General features: G+C 39.5%; 1 long non-coding RNA gene across 2 annotated transcripts in view; it reads right to left on the reverse strand.

Annotated features, from left to right (window-relative positions):
- Positions 1-17087, reverse strand: part of LOC128628313 (uncharacterized) — a 75275-nt gene that overhangs the window by 15393 nt on the left and 42795 nt on the right. For both annotated transcript variants that reach the window (XR_008392667.1, XR_008392666.1), the window contains exon 2: positions 10690-10972. This is a non-coding gene — a long non-coding RNA (uncharacterized LOC128628313). The remainder of the gene's footprint in view (positions 1-10689; positions 10973-17087) is intronic.

Raw genomic sequence — 17087 nt, forward strand, 5'->3', positions numbered from 1 at the left:
CATGATCCACTACAGAGACTAACTTTGCTGGAACTAAATTTTTAGTGTGGAAGGCTTTTCAGAGCAGACAATATTTGATTAGGAATGCTGACAGTATTTTTCAGCTAAAGGCATACCAGGCAAAGGAAAGACCATGAGCAAAACCGTGCACTTGTGACTGTAACCCATGAAACAACCCCGGATGGCCAGCCTTGTTCCTAACAACCCTGGCAGATGCTGCTGAAACTCTACACTTGGCCTGAGAGTGCATAGAAAAGAAGAAAGCCCCAAATGTATGACTCTGTGTAATCAATCCTCTTCAGTCTTCCAGACACATAAGACCAGCACTCATTTGCATATAAATGGTCATAATTTTTTAATCATAGATAAATGCCATTCTGTTTGCTTGTCCTTGTGCCTCCCTTGATGGAGAAACAAGAATGACTTATGATTCATGTGTAACAGCAATTAAAACACATATGTACACAATATTTCCTTGTTTCTTGCAATATATCTCAAGTTCTCTCTCTCTCTCTCCTTCTCCCACCCAGGTGTGGCAAATGACAGAGAGAATGTCATCTTGGTTGAAAGGTGGTGGGGGTATATATATATATATATATAAATTCCAATGAGCAACAGAAATCAAAAGTCTTACTCTCTGACCAGAGAAGAAGAGAGGGTGCAATGAAGCTACCATATAGGAATATTGATACAGACTGGACCTGGATTGATGCTCATATTGAGAAAGTTCATATTTCATCCCTGGAGCAATATTTGTTTGGAAAACAGACTGGCTATAACTCAAAAGAAGACTTAGTCCCTGCATGTCACTGACACTTGACCCCAAGAACTAGACCAACACTAGGAGAAATCAACCATCAGTGAAGAGACGTCTACTGGATGTTTGTGTTAAAGACAACTGTGTTGGTTTTGTTTCAGTTCTTGGCTCTTGTTCTGAGATAATCTGTGGGGGGAAAAAAGAGTGGGTGCAGGTACAGGTGGAACAGACACTTACTGGGTCCTTCCTACAGATGTTTTTCTTGCTTCATCTCGTCTCATCTCATCTCATCTCATCTCATCTCATCTCATCTCATCTCATCTCATTCTCATTCTTATTCTCATACAACCCTATGAGGCAAGACTTGTTATTCTAATTTGCAGATCAGGAATTTGTGGCTTAACAAAGTTAAGTAATTTGCTCACAGCTGATGAGGGAGAGCCCAGATTTAAAGTCAGGCTGCCAGAATACTTCCATTTGTAGCATGCTTCCTGTTCTTCATGGAGATAAGAAGTGTGGCATTATTTGTGAGACCCAGTTTAAAGACATCTTTCTGCCAGAAATTATCTTCTAAGAATCCAGAAACGCTTGACTACCTACCAGCCTCCTCATGGTAGGAGGCCCACTGGCACCAAGAACTCAACTTGTCCAAAATTAAACCCAACATCTCCCTGCTCCCCCATTCTTACCCACCCTCTTACCATAGACCTGCTTCTCTGACATTTTTACAAATTGTTTGTCACCACAAGTCACCCTAGAATCCTCCCATCTCTCACCTCCCAACATCCCACATGTCACTAAGTCTTATCTACTCTCCCTTTGAAGGTCTGTTAAATTTGCTCTTACTCCAGCTCCACCATCCAGCCTATTATCTCTCCCATGAACCAGAAAGACACAGCCTTCTCCCTGGAGCACTTGCCCTTGGTATTTGCCCTTCCTGTTTATCCTTTTTGCTCTGCCAGGCTTACAGTCATAAAAACAAATGTAATCATGCCACTTCCCAGCTCAAGAACCTTTGATGACCTCCCACTGTCTACATGTTAAAAATCAAGCAGCATAGTAAGGCATCTACAACATAACTCAACATTATACTCTCACCTTGTGTCATCTCCTACCCACCATCATAGAAATTTCTAATGATTTTTCTAAAATACAATGCCTTCTCATTCCCCCACTTTTTTTCATTTAAACAAATTCTTTCTCTCATATCTTGTCTTTCAATTCCTAGTTACCCTCCAGCCCTACCTTAAATGTACAATTCCTCCGCGCAGCACTTCACACACACCACCATCACTGCACTCACAACGTGATAATTCTTACACACACCTACCTCCCTCAGGATATCATGAGACATGGCTTACTAGAGATAAACATCTTTTCTTATTCTTCTTTGCCTCTTTAGCACCCCACCTGGGAATTTGCAGTCAGTGAGAATCATACTGCAGACACCACTTTGCATGTTCACATTAAACTTACCATAAACATATTTCCACCAAGCTATGCAGTCTTTTTAATTATCTTTTCAATTGCTGCATAATATTTCCTCCTGTCGGTGTGCCATAATTACTTAAACATTCAATTCAGGTCATTAAATTCAGCAAATGTATGCCAAGTACTGGAAATGCATCAGGTGCTAAGTTAGATGCTGGAGACACCAAGAGGAGGAAGATATGGCTTGTGTCCCCCGAGCACCCTCTATTTTAGTATAGACAAATAATGGGTGCTGTAAGAGAGGTGTGTCACGAATGGGTTCTGATTACCAAGTAGAAAGGGAGTTTTTTGTTTTGTGTAGAGGTTGGGGACAATAAAAGACATAGGTGACATTTTGTCTGTGCTTTAAAAGTTGTCTAGGAACTGAAGAGAAAAGTAAACACAAAAATTAAAATAAATAAATATTTAGCTTCTAAGGGACAGAGTTAGGGTTTCCACACAAACAGTCTGGTTCTAAGACCTCACTGTCATCTTTCTCCTGCTGGTGAACTCCTACTCATTCAACAGCACCTGGCTTCAGCCAGCTCCAAGCTCTTTGCTCATCTCAGCTCCCTTTCTGTTGAGCAATTATGATGCATCCCAAAGCTGGGTTGTGTTAACAGATTTTTCTCCAACCCACATTTTTCTTCAATCTGATAACAGCGGTTTTGCAAAGTCTGATTTTTTTCAAGATTACAAAAATGGGTTCAGTAATGTGATGCATTCTCATCCTTTGTTTCTGATTTCTATAAGACTGGCAATGTTACCAAGAAAACACGATTCTAGAGTAAATCCCTTGGCAAATACTAGGTTCTTGAAAGATTTTGAATGAATAAATGATCAACCAAAGGCAAAAAGCATGAGTTGGCTGGGTGGAAAGTAGAGAAGAATTAGCAGAAAGTGAAAGGCAGTGTCAGGTTACATTATTGCCTTTGCAGAAGTTTAAAAAAAAAAAAAAGGTATCTTTTTTTGCAGAAGTTAAAAAAATTAGTATTTTGATGCCATGCCAGACACATTACTGTTTATGGAATCATCAGAACCACGTTTATCAGGAACTATGAATCAACCCTATCTTTTGACTACTCATTAATCTAAGAAGTTCAGTTAAAAAGGGAAAACAACAGAAATTGTACGCACCATTTTATATATTAGTAAAAGTCTGGAAACAATCTAAAATGTCCACAATAGAGAGTGGTTAAATAAATTACAATATGTGAACTGAAAGGAGTATTATGAAGTCATTAAAATGGTAATTAGAAAGATTACATAGCCACATGGCAAAACATTTACTATATAATATTAAGTGAGGAAAAAAAGCAGAATACAAAATTAAATCTAGGCCATCACTGCAATTATGCAAAAATGTGTGCACATGAATCAAGACACCAGGGGGAGAGGCACACATGTGACCGGTTGTTTTCGCTGCTGTATTTTCTTTTAAAAATGTCCTTGAATATGATGTAGTATGTATTCGTTCACTCAGTGTATGCTGTCTAACCTCTAGGGGGAGCTCAAGTCTTCCCCTACACAGGCCTCCTCTATCCACCCTGGGAAGATAGAGAATGTCTCCTACCAGAGTCAGAGATCTCCATCAATGAGGTGTTCAAGGCAGCGCTTCTGATAGATGGTTTAAAAGGAGTATGAACAGAACTGAACTGGAGCAAACCTTCCCTGGGCCCTTTTTTCTCTGTATTTTCTGTTCACAAATCTTGGTCCCTCTATTGGAATGATTTCTCTCTTGGCTTTTTTCTCTTCTGGGCCTGTACATATTTCTCTTGCTTCTCTATACTATGAGGGATTCAGAGTGTCTTTCACCTGGAAAGCAAAAACCATCTATAGACCCCTTAATAAAAAAAGCAGAAATTATTCTATAGATATCCTTATACAGTGAGAAAGATATACATCTCTGGTCCCATCATTTCTAGCTTAAGAAACAGAATATTAGTTAAATACTTTAGAATACATGTGTACAATTAAGTACTAGGAATTTATTTTAAAGGATAAAACATGCATATGGGTTGATAACGTTTTCCAAAATATGGTGTGCATTAGGGGAACAGACCAAGCCACAGAATCATGAGTATCTCTGTATGTATGTGTCTGTACGTGTATATAAATTATCCATTTGTTTATGAGAAACATTTGTGTGTGGTAGAGTAAGTACTGAACATGTAAGAACAGGTAAGAAACTGATGCTTATAGTTACCTAGAGGGAATAGAAATTTAGGGAAGAATAGAAACCTTTACTTTTTACTTTACATCCTTTTATATTCTTTTGTTTATTTGCAATGTCCATATAGTAGTTTTTTATTTATCTTTTCAAAGTGGTATTAGGGTAGGACCTAAGGTTAAGGAGATGTAGATAGGTGATTTAGAATCAAAATATTCTATGTATCTACACTGTGCACCTGTACAAAGAAGCCAGCACATTTACCGAGTGCATTTCAGCTCACTGTGACAAGCAACTGGGTGTGAATTTAAGTCCAAACCTAGAACACACAAACCTGCCATCACCACTACTGTTACTACTGTGACAGCTCATATTTTTATAGATAATGATAATAAATGCAATAGCAATAAACAACATTTTCATTAGGCAATGAAAATATTCAATAATAATGCAATAATAAGTGAATGTAAAGCAAATGACCCAAAATAGAAGTCAATATTCAAAGTTCAATACTTAAGGAAAACTATAGAAAATATTGTGCTTTTATAAAATTAGGGCGGGACATTTCACAAACAATTTCATTTTAACGAAGTCACTTAACCAGGACAAAGGGAATGGAAAGGCCATTTAAAATGGGACGGGGCTAGTCCCCGCTTGTGGTTTCATTTGGCGTTCTAATAAACTGTGACTAAATGAGCTTTCGCTGGCTTTGAGCTGCAAACTTTGCCTTTCTTAAATGTCCCTTTCTCCTTAGATTTTGAACCCCTCTCAGTTCCTGGCCTCCCTGAGGTTTTAAAGCCCAGGGACTTTGCTGTTTTAAATTATTGCTTCTGGTTGGGGAGAGTGGGGAGTGAGGAGTGACTGGCAGCCCGAGGCAGAGGGGCCAGTGCAGATCCATCGGCTACAGTCAAGGCCAGAGCTCTGATGTGGCCTTGCTCTAGAGCAGAACCTGGCCTGATGTCTTTTCCATATACAGCCTTAGGAAAGAACTGTGGCTTCTCAGGCTTTCTGAGGGAGCAGGCCTCCCTTGGCTGAGGCTCCCAAGTCCTCTTCCCCTAGCAGAGATGCGTTCTTAGAAAGGACTGGGAATGTGAGAAGCACCTTCTGTGCCAAACAGGGATACTCTATACGAAGGCAGTCACAGCCAAAAAGAGGCACACCTTCACAGGGGACCCTCTCCTGGCACATGTGGCCCAGCAGTTGCTCCTCAGTGTCACCCTCTGGGGAAGAATATGGCATAGAACCAAAGCTCATGTAGGGATTTTTCATTACTTCCTTGCCTATAGATTCCTTTCCTGCCCAACCCTGGGATAGAGTCCATAGGGATGGAACTCAGACTAGAGGGAGCTGGCTCCAGTGTCTGGGTATATAAATCCACACATCATCACTACTCAGTAGTTCCCAGGGCTCTCACCACAGATTCATTGACACAGGGTTCAGTGTGGAGTGGTTGATGTTTGATTTTCTTCACCATAGGGTTGATATGGATCTAATCAGTCCAAAAAAAGAAAAGCTGGTTCTAACCAGCACACCAGATCTTCATCTTTCAACATCTTTTGCTTGGAATTCAGAGCATCTTTCCCCTTCAATACTCTTACAAAGGGATGGTTAGAACAACAGTGTAGCCCAGAAAAGCATTTTGAGTTGCCATATTATATAAATGCATAGCTATGTGTAAATTGCCAGCCTTTGACCAAATAACCGCCTTCAATAGTCTAATAATCTGCATGATCTGGAACAAAATATTAAATTTCAATGGTTTTTTTTTCCTGCAAAAATGGAGTTAGTAGCATTGACCCTTTCAGGCCATTGAGGAAGTGAACAAGTTGAAGTGCATGGAAGTGCCTGAATCAGGATTTTGTGAGTATGTTCAGGATGGTTTCCCCCTCTGCTGCATCTTCCAAGAATTCCTCAGGTGCTGGCACATCAGAAATAATCCTACCTTTAGCTAATTGAGAGCTTCTTAAATCATCAACCACATGTCAGCATTAAGAACCAGTTTTTTGTTTTTTTTTTGTATTTGAATCAATTTGCCTTAACTTTTGCAAGCACCAGGTGCCAGCTACTTGTCACTAAGCTTATCCCGGATGAGAGTCTGCAAATCTCCACTTATAAAATGAAACTTGCAGCTAACTTATTTTGGAAGGGAACTCCATTTGCTTCCAAATAATTAAGTATAATTGCTATAGTTCCATTTCTACCATTCTGTAATGTCACAGGTAAGAAACAACATGCTAACTTGTTACCTCCCTATGTATGTGGGAAGAACTGGACAGAACACTCACTCCAGGTATTACTAGGTCTGTGATCTTGGGCAATTTATGCAATACCTCTGAGTACCAATTTCCATGTATGAGGAATAGGGTAATCATAATTTCTATAAAGTTTTGTTGAAAGATTAAGTTACATGCAACATACACATGCCTGACCCAGATGGCAATATTATTGTTGTTGTTACTGACTTTTAAAAATGATCTATTACTTTGTTAACTTTTTTTCTACATTTTCCATGGCATGAAGAATGTGACTCCTACATCTACTTAATGATTCTCCTTTGCCATCTATACCAAAATTAATAGAATAACAAAGTTTTAAATATTTAAGGCAGATATTTTTTTAATTCAATGATCCAGCCTAGATCATTGAATGTAGTGGGCTTAAAGAACATTTGCTAACAGGTTGAATAAACGATTGTACCTAATCCCCCATTTAGTATTTTGAATGCTCTCTATAACATCATTGGCAAATAGTCATCACACCTTTATGTATCTCCAGTCTCCAGAAACTTAAAACTGCCTTAATTGTATCTATAGTAGGTTTAACAGATATGTGACTTGTGAAGACATTGTCTAACCCTAAAGCCATGGCAGATTGCATGCATCACTCAGAGCACCAAGATAGGCTTCAGAATCCTTAGCTCCAGCCAGATTACCAACAACGCAGAATCCTCTTCCAAACCCTGACTATTAGAGAACTCTGCTTTATACTGAGCGTTCTGTCTCTCACCTTTTCTGTGTCCCTCAGAGCCAAACATAAACAGTCTGATTTTTATGTTCCTGCAAGAGATTTCTCAGAGATCTGCAGGCAGGTCTTAGTTATTCAAATCTACCCTCAGTAGGACACACTCTTGCCATCATCACACATAGACTCCAGAGACATGAGAAAGATATTGGGGACTTCCTCACAATTTGGTCATGAAGAAGGAGAGGGAGATGCCTCTTGGTCTCTGAGCTATTATTAAAATAACTATCACTGGCTAAAAGGCAAGAGAAATTTGAGGGACCACCCAGGCAAATGACACTTTCTCTGCTCCACCATCTCATCGCTAACTGGACATTCTAACACTTTCTTTAGCATTTAATAGAAATGTTTCAAGTTCAAATGATAGGGTGTCCAAATAAGCATATCACAGATGTTCACTCTGGTTGGTCCAACAATATAGCAAAGGATTTTTGTTTCCTCTTGTCCCAAGTTGGCCTCCCCTCCCCTCCCCTCCCCTCTCCTCCCCTCTGCTCACCTCCCCTCACTTCTTCTCTCTTCTCTCTCTCTTTTACCCTATTTCTTGGTCTTTCTCTTTCTGTCTCTGGATGAGAACACAGAGGGTTTGCTGGACCTCAAAATTACGAAACTACCCCCTTGAAATAGCCGCAGTTCAGTGTTTAAGCACAAATCCAAAGGGTTTCGCTTGAATTTGTTTTGGATCAAACACCTCCCCTGAGAGGTATAAAGTTCCAGGGGTCATGTTTTATGGCTTTGCCTCAGATTCAGCAAGGATTTGTTGCAAACAGCGACACAAAATCATGAGCTCAAACTTTCTCAGAAACTAGGGGCCGTCAGTGTCTTAGGAGTCTGAAAAGTGAGCATTGTAACTATCTGTAGGATCGTATTCTCAGAAAGAAGGTACATTTACATGATTCCGCTCAAATACAAAATGCCTTTTCATGAGGGAAAAAAGGAAACGGTGCTAAAATGTTTGGTCTACATCAACCTGCTCATTCTGCTCTGGAAGCTTCAACCTTTTGTCTGAGGAAGAGGAATGATCATTACTCCACTGGCCTCCACTGAGTCCTTTCAGGAGATAGATAGCCAATGGTTAGAAGCACTTTTTCAGCTACTCAAAGCACTTCCCGCCCAGCCACTGGGACATGGTTCTGCAAAAATTCTGCATTTGTTTCCTATGCATGCTGTAACACATCAGTCCAAACTTAGTGGCCTCCAGGAAAACAACTGTATTATCTTACAGCTCTGAAAGCCCCAAGTCTGAGATGGGTCTCACTGGGCTAAAATAAATGTGTTATCAGTGCTGTGTTCCTTTCAGAGGCTCAGGAGACAATCCATTTCCTTGCTTATTCCAGCTTCTAGAGAACACTGGCATTCCTTAGCTCATGGCTCCTTTCTTCATCTTTGAGGGCAACAGAATTGCATCTTCTCTGTCTGAGCTCCTCGTTCCACCCATAGGGACCCTGGCACAGTTACACTGGGCTCCTCTGTATAGTCCAGCACAATGTTTCACCTACAGGTCCTTAATGTAATCACATTTGCAAAATCTCTCTTGCTATGTCTGGCAATGTATTTCCAGGCTTCAGAAATGAAGATATCATTGAGGGGCCATGATTCTTTCTACCATAAATGCTGAAACAAAATTATGAGCTGGCTCTGGATCTGGGAAATGAGGGGGGCAGTGAAGGAGAGGGCCCTCAGCGTGGGTGGAGGGTCTGCTTTCTGCCTGGTTTGTTACTTTGTCATTACAGAATCTGAGGGAACAGAGGATGGCGGGCCCATTTTCAAGACATGGTGACTGAGACTCAGAGTTTGCGTGGTATTTCCAAGACACAGTTATTCTGAGCAGATCAAAATCCACCCAGCTCTTTCCAATAGCACCGTGCCACTGGGTTTACCACACGTATCAGATGTCTGATGAGCTTAGCAAGGTTTTAGGATTCAGACATGGGGCTGTGCACAAATATTAACTTACAGCTGGTGACTTCTCAAAGCTAGAAGTTGACATTTTGATGTTATTCCTCAAAGGTGAGACTTACTTCATGAAATCATTTTTCTCTTTAGTGGAAAGTGAAAACATTCCTGTATTTTTGGCTGAGCCAAAAGAAATGCTGTTTTCAAAGAGTAAGTAGTTTTCACCTGTGAATACTATATTACATTGCAGTGCCTTAGAGGAGGTTTTAAGGAATATCCAAAAACATCAAAAGGTAAAATGTTTCTATATGGAAAATTAGTTTTAAATCTTTTAAATAAAAGGTTAGGCAGGGGTGAGAGTAGCAGTGTGGAATTAAATAACTGGTATCCTATTCCCCTGCCTTCTATTTCTGAGCCAAATTGCATTGAATTTTTGAAGAAAGAGGCTTGGCATTTCCACAAAATTTGGAAGAAGAAAAAAAACATCTCATAGAAATGCTGCAAGAATAAATCATGCTTTGGGATGCCTGGCCAGAAAGAGCGGCCCTTTTCACCCCAAATTAGCCTAAGAGGTTTTCTTTGAAATAAAATGGACCTTTGAAATTTTGAATTATTAGAGTAATTCAAATTACATATTTAGAATTCCAAGGAAAGCCAACAATACATTGTCTTTTTTTTTCTTCCATTTTTCTAGCATGCAATATGGTCTTCTACCTGGTTCTGGGAAGGGGCATGATGAACAACATTTATAGACTTATTTTGCTTTAAAAGCTTTATATTTTGTTTGCATGCCAAATTTAGATTTGAGCATGTGAGAAAGGCATCTCACTTCAGAGAGTAATTGCTGATTTTATAAATAAGTCAATACTTCACTGATTTCAGTTCTAAGGCAGAAATCTTAATGACCACCTGTCCGATTTGCAGTATTAACCAGAACATTCAGCTTATCCCAGGGCCAAAATCAAATCTCAGAAGTAAAGGATACATTTTTAGGTGAATTATTATGGTTTAGAGTAAACATAAGAAGGCATCAGAAAGATGAAACCTGAGGGGATTATGGTCTTGACCTGTGAAGGGAAGGATGGGGGTAGGGAACAATTTCAAAAGGATCTTCTAATTGCCCACATCATCATGTGAGCTGCACAGTCATGCTTTGCCAGAGGGATAGTCACCCTGTCAGCAAGTAAAGAGAGGCATGGAAAGCAAGTTATGTGGCTTTTCCAAGGACACCTTGTTAGGTCTTCTAAGCCAGTAGGTCTCTGACAACAGGTGTTTGCATTGCCTCAAATATATACAAGTATATCCACCCTGTTCTAGTAAAAGAGACATGAGGTCGAAGTCCATAAAAGGACACAGAGACTTTGCCAAGCATCCTTACCTGTTAACGCTGAAACACTCCACTCAGGTCAGAAGTATCTCCCGCTGGGCAGGTTCACCAAGGCACAACGGGTCCTGTGTACAAGGACTCAGTGTTCAGTTGACAGTTGCATCGTCCTCACAAATCTCATGTAGGTTCTGCACACCCAGGCCACGGCTCCTCCGGCACTCTCAGGCACTCCTTCTCAGCGTTTGAACTAACTTTGTTCAAATTAGTTGATTGTGGGAACATCAACTAAGAGATTATTTCAGTCCAGAGCTCGGGTTCATCTCTTGGCATGCTGCTAAAAACAGAAGGAAGTGTACAGCCCAGAGTCAGACCCTAGGAACATGCTGTGCTATGTGTATATAGTGACTATTATATATATGTAATATATATGCATATATTATACATACATATGATTATATGTACACAGTACAATAAACTTTGTATTATGTACTATATGTTATATTGTACATATATTTATACAATATATTTTATACATATAATTTATTTTTGTTTTAAAATATATTTTATTAATTATGCTTTGTAGTTGTCTCATTTCCCCCTTTATACATATATTTTATAAAAATCTATTTTATAAATACATATATAAAACAGTGTATATGTTATTACTTGGTTATTTAAACCAGTTAGCCTGTATAAAGGTGAGTTTATTACATATATATAACACATATATATACATGCTGTCCTATATATATAAATATATCAAATATGATATATTACATATAAAATGAAATAACCTTCATATAGGGTAGTTAGTGAGATGTCCTCCCACAAAACTTGCTCCATGACACTAACCTGGTGCCTGGTTGTGACTAATGATGCCTACTTCACAGAGTTGTCCTAAAGATTAAATAACACAGTGTATCTCATGAAGCATTGCTTGCTGGTTCCTGCTGCCCTTTTTGATTCCGGTCAAGTCTCTGTCCCAGTAGCTTCTCATGGTTCCTGCTCACTCCCTGGCCCTGCCAAATTGGTCAGTGCACCCTTCTGGTGTATATTCCCTCTCACGGCATACACTCCGTCACACTAATCATCTCAGACTGTGAGCTCTTTGAAAGCAGGAATAATGTGTTATTAGTCTCCAGACCTCCAGTCCTTAACACACAGCCTGTGCTGAGTGAAGAAATACAAAATACCTCCCACACTTGGATCCTAGAACATAATATTCATGCTGTCTTATTTTATGTTCAGAAAGTACTAATAATGCAGTGAGCATTAACTATTAAAAAGAAATGTTTTAGTCACCTCAAGTTATGGAAGGTTTTAAAATGATTAAAACAGTGGGTGCGAAGAATCTTATGTTTCACTTTTATAATGACTTGTTATTTTTGAAATTCACAGGTTGGATAGTAAAAGAAATAAAAAGGGTTTGAGTTCCAGGACTTTCTATTCTCTGCTGCAGCATGGCCCAATGCGAATTCACTTCAGACAGTGTTCCTTTTCAAGAGTTTTCATGACCTCCCGTACAAAAATAAAGAAAAATAAAAAGGGGTTTTTTTTCCTATCGTCACTGCTTACTAGCCTTGGGGGAAACACTAAACATTATTTTCAGAAATGCAAATGGGAAGTTTGGCCCATGAAGTTGATGTCCACTGTCCAGAAGGACTGAGTCCAGAGGAGGCCCATGACTGTATCCAAATCAGGGATCGATGCCCTGGAATATTCACTGCAAAGGGCAGGTCTGGGAACACCCTCATAACAATCCTGTCGTTTCACCAAAAAATTGCTTTCACCTTTTATGATATACCTGTTGACTTTCTTTCCCCCTGCAGATGTCTAAGACTCCCAAAGGAGTCTGATGGTCCCACAGGATATATCCCCACCTGACTTTCTAGAAAGTTCCATAGACTCACTCTCAACAAACATATCCTAAGCAGATCAGGTAACTGACGGGCCCAGAGTGTAGTTCAGTTACTTTTTTCCATTTGCAAGTCTAAGGGCCCATATTCATGGAAAAAATCTCTGCCATTGGCAGTAAGGAAGCACACCTGGTACCTTCACTGTGGAATTCTGCAACCTTGGAGGGCTAAAGGCAGTGGTTCTCAGTCTTAGCTTGACATTAATAACGATGTCGTCTAGGGAGATTTGAAAACTAAGCCACCCGGGAGATTCCTATGTAATCAGCCCAGCCACCTGGGCATCTGGACTTTTAAAAGCTCTCCAGGTGTCTCTAATCTGCAGCCAAGGTTGAGAACCGTTGTTCTGAGATCTATAGCTGTGGTTCTCATCCCTGGGTCCACAGTGGAATCTGAGAAACTTTGGAAGCATCCCAATACTCAGCCCCTCTCCCCAAATCAGTAGTTCTAAATCTTTAGCAAACATCAGAATCACCTGGAGGTCTTTTTACAGCTTTGCTGCCTTCACCCCTGAATTGTTGATTCAGTAAGGCTAGGATGGAGCCTGCAAAGTTGCATTTCTGACGAGCTACCCTACAGTACTGTTGCTGCTTGTCCTGGGACCCACTTTGAGAACCACTGCCAGAGATACTACTGTTCTTTTGGTTCAGGAAACTTTACTGCTACTAAGAATGTATGGTCAAATTTTCCCATAAAGCCATCTGGTCCAGGGCTTTTGTTTGTTAGAATTTTTTTATTACTGCTTCAATTTCACTAGGTATAATCTGTCTATTCATATCCTCTGATTCTTTTTAATTTAGTTTTGGAAGATTGTATGTTTCTAGAAATTTATCCATTTCATCCATGTTGTCCACTTTGTTGCTATATAAGTTGTTCATAATATTTTCTTACAATCTTTTGTATTTCTTTGGTGTCAGTTGTTATTTATCCTCTTTCATTTTTTTATTGTTGTTCAATTACAGTTGCCTACATTTTCCCCCCATTATTCTCCCCTTCTCTACCCACCTCCCACATTCGGTCCTGCCCACCCTCCCGCTGTCTTTATCCTTGAGTCCTTCATGCCAGGTCCTTGACTTGACCCTTCCCCTTCTTTCCCTCTTTATCCCCCTCTCCCTTCCCCTCTGGTTACTGTCAGTTTGTTCTTTATTTCCAGGTCATTGGTTCTATTTTGCTAGCTTATTTGTTTTGTTGATTAGGTTTCACTTATAACTGAGGTCATATGATATTTGTCTTTCACCCTGGCTTATTTCACTTAGCGTAATGCTCTCCAGTTCCATCCACGCTGTTGTGAAGGGTAGGAGTTCTTTCTTTCTGCTGCATAGTATTCCACTGTGTAAATGTACCACAGTTTTTTGATCCACTCATTCACTGATGCACATTTAGGCTGTTGCCAGCACTTGACTATTGTAAATAGCACTGCTATGAACATTAGGGTGCATAGGTCCTTTTGAATTAGTGTTTCAGGATTCTTAGGGTATAATCCCAGCAGTGGAATTGCCTAGTTCATTTCTGATTTTATTTATTTGGGTCCTTTCTCTTTTTTGTTTTTTGATGAGTGTGGTTACAGGTTTGTCAATCTCATTTACTTTTTCAAAAAACCAGCTCTTGGATTCACTGATGTTTTGCATTGTTTTTTTTTTTTACACTCTATTTTGTTTATTTCTGCTGTAATCTTTATTATTTCCTTCCTTTTACTCACATTGGGCTTTGTTTGTTGTTGTTTTTCAAGTTCTTTTAAATGTAGTTAAATTGTTTATTTGAGCCTTTCTTTCTTTCTTTCTTTCTTTCTTTCTTTCTTTCTTTCTTTCTTCTTTCTCTTTCTTTTTTTTTTTTTTTTGAGATAGACCTGTAATACTATGAATTTTCCTCTTAGGATTGCTTTCCCTGTGTCCCACAGATGTTGAATTATTGTGTCCTTTTTTCATTTGTTTGAAGGTATCTCCTGATTTCTTCCTTGATCTCATTATTAATCTATTCATTGTTTAATAACATGTTATTTAGCTTCCATGTCTTTGCATGTTTTTCAGTGTTCTTGTGATTGATTTCTAGTTTCATAGCATTGTGATCCAAGAATATTCTTGATATAATTTCAGTCATCTTAAATTTATTGAGACTTGTTTTGTGTCCTAACACATGGTCTATCCTAGACAATATTCCATGTGCACTTGAAAAGTATGTATGTTCTGCTGCTTGGGTGAAATGTTCTGAAGAAATCAATTAAATCCACTTGATCTAGTGTGTCATCTAAGGCTTCTGTCTCCTTGTTGATGTTCTGTCTGGAAGACCTATCCATTAAAGTCAATGGGATTTTAAAATCCCTGAGTATGACTGTATTTTTGTCAGTCTCTCCCTTTATATCCATCAAAATTTGCTTCACATATTTAGGTGCTCCTATGTTGGGTGTATAAATGTTTACTGGGGTTATAAGCTCTTGCTGGATTGTTCTCTTTATCATTATATAATGTCCTTATTTGTTTCTTACTATAGCCTTGGTTATGAAGTCAACTTTGCTTGATATGAATACTGCTATCTCATCATTTTTATACTTCCAATTTGCATGAAATATCTTTTTCTATCCCTTTATTTTTTGTCTGTGTGTATCTTTCTATCTGAGATGTGTCTTCTGGCAGCAGCATATATATGGGTCTTGTTTTCTTATCCATTCAGCTACCCTATGTCTTTTGCTTGGAGCATTTAAGCCTTTTACATTTAAGGTGATTATTGACAGATATGTACATAGTGCCATTTTATTGTTAAATTATTTTCCTCTGTTTTTTTTTCTATCTCTTTTTTCTTCTTCTCAGAGCAAACTTTTTAACATTTGTTGCAGTACTGAGTTGGTATTAACAAACTCCTTTAGCTTTTTCTTGTCTGGGAAGCTCCTTATTTCTCCTTTGATTTTAAATGATAGCCTTTCTAGGTAAAGTAGCCTTGGTAGTGGGTCTTTGCTTCTCATCACCTTGAGTATTTCATGCCACTCCATTCTGGCCTGACATGTTTCTGTTGAGTAATCAGATGACAGTCTAATTGGCATTCTTTTGTAGGTCACTACCTGCTTTTCTCTTGTGGCTTTTAAGATTCTCTCCTTGTCTTTAAGCCTTGTCATTTTAATTATGACATGTCTTGGTGTAGGCCTCTTTAGGCCCAGCTAGTTTGGGACTCTCTGAGCTTCCTGGACTTGTGTGTCTTTTTCCTTCACCAGACTAGGGAAGTTTTTAGTTATTATTCCTTCAAACAGGCTCTCAATCCCTTGCTCACTCTCTTCTTCTTCTGGTATTCCCATGATGTGGATGTTGTCATACTTCATGTTACTCAAAATGTTTCTTAAGCTCTCCTCATTCTTTAAAAATTCTTTTCTTTTTGCTGCTCTGCTGGATGTTTTTCCTACCTTGTCTTCCAAATTACTGATGTGACCTTCTGCTTCATCTAACCTACTGTTTATTCCTTCCACTGTATTATTTATTTCAGATATTCATTCTTTATTTCTGCCCGGTCCTTTTTAATGGTTTCTGTATCTTTTTTATGCCGTCGAGTACCCTTATAATCATTACTCTAAACTTTCTATCTGATAAATTGCTTTCCTCCATTTCTTCTTGTTTTTCTTCTGGAGAATTCTCACATTCTTTCTTTTGGGGGCTGCTTCTTCATATTTTCCACCTTAGTTGCCAAACTAATCAGTGATATAGCCTTAAGCTGCAATCAGCAGCCTAACCTAAGCACCACAGACGGGGCACAGTAATTCCTGTGGGTGGGACTATTGCTTCCCCTCAGGCTGATGCCACTTGGGAGGAGTACTCAGCCTGAGAAAGATGGCTTCTGTATTATGGGGAATGACTCAGCACAGGGATCCTGGTGCCCGTTCCTTCAGTTCTCTCCCCAGAGCCACCAACCCCAGACTCTCCTCAAGCACCTCTAGTCCACTCTGCCCTCCTTCTGCAAGAACCCAGGGTAAGTGGCTGCAAACAAAATTTTGTGCTTTGGCCCTTTAAGAGGCTCTCTGAGTCTCCAGTCCCTCTCTCTGGTGGACAGGAATGCGACCGCTTTTCACAGCTAGATGTTCTCTGGGTTTCTTTCTCACTCTGGGGCTGTAGGCTGGGGAGCCCAGCTAGGGGTTTAGACCACACACTTCTGAGGCAGATTACTCTGGATGCCAATATATCTCTCCAGATCTTCAGCTGCCTCCTATGGGAACCCAGCCAGCCAGCCTTCTCATGCTTTCTATGCACTCCCTACTAGGCTCATTGTGGTAAAGTGGTTTCTTCTCTCTGTCCTTGGTTGTAAGGCTTCTCTCCAGCTAGTTGTCAATTGGTTATTCAGGCTGCTTTTTCTACAATTTAGTTGTAATTCCCGGTTGGTCCTGAGAGAAGGTTAGTCTAGCTCCCATTTACTCCTCTGCCATCTTGGGTCTCCCATTTTATATTTCTAAACTGAAAAATATCTGAAATACCACACCTAAGTGTACTCTTAGTCATTTTAAATTAACCAACCCTGCATTGAAATGAAGATCATCCATGACTGCAGCCTGAGTAGTTTCTT

This window comes from Artibeus jamaicensis, unplaced genomic scaffold (genome assembly GCF_021234435.1).
Source record: "Artibeus jamaicensis isolate MK-2021 breed Jamaican fruit bat unplaced genomic scaffold, CSHL_Jam_final contig_685, whole genome shotgun sequence".
Lineage (NCBI taxonomy): Eukaryota > Metazoa > Chordata > Mammalia > Chiroptera > Phyllostomidae > Artibeus > Artibeus jamaicensis.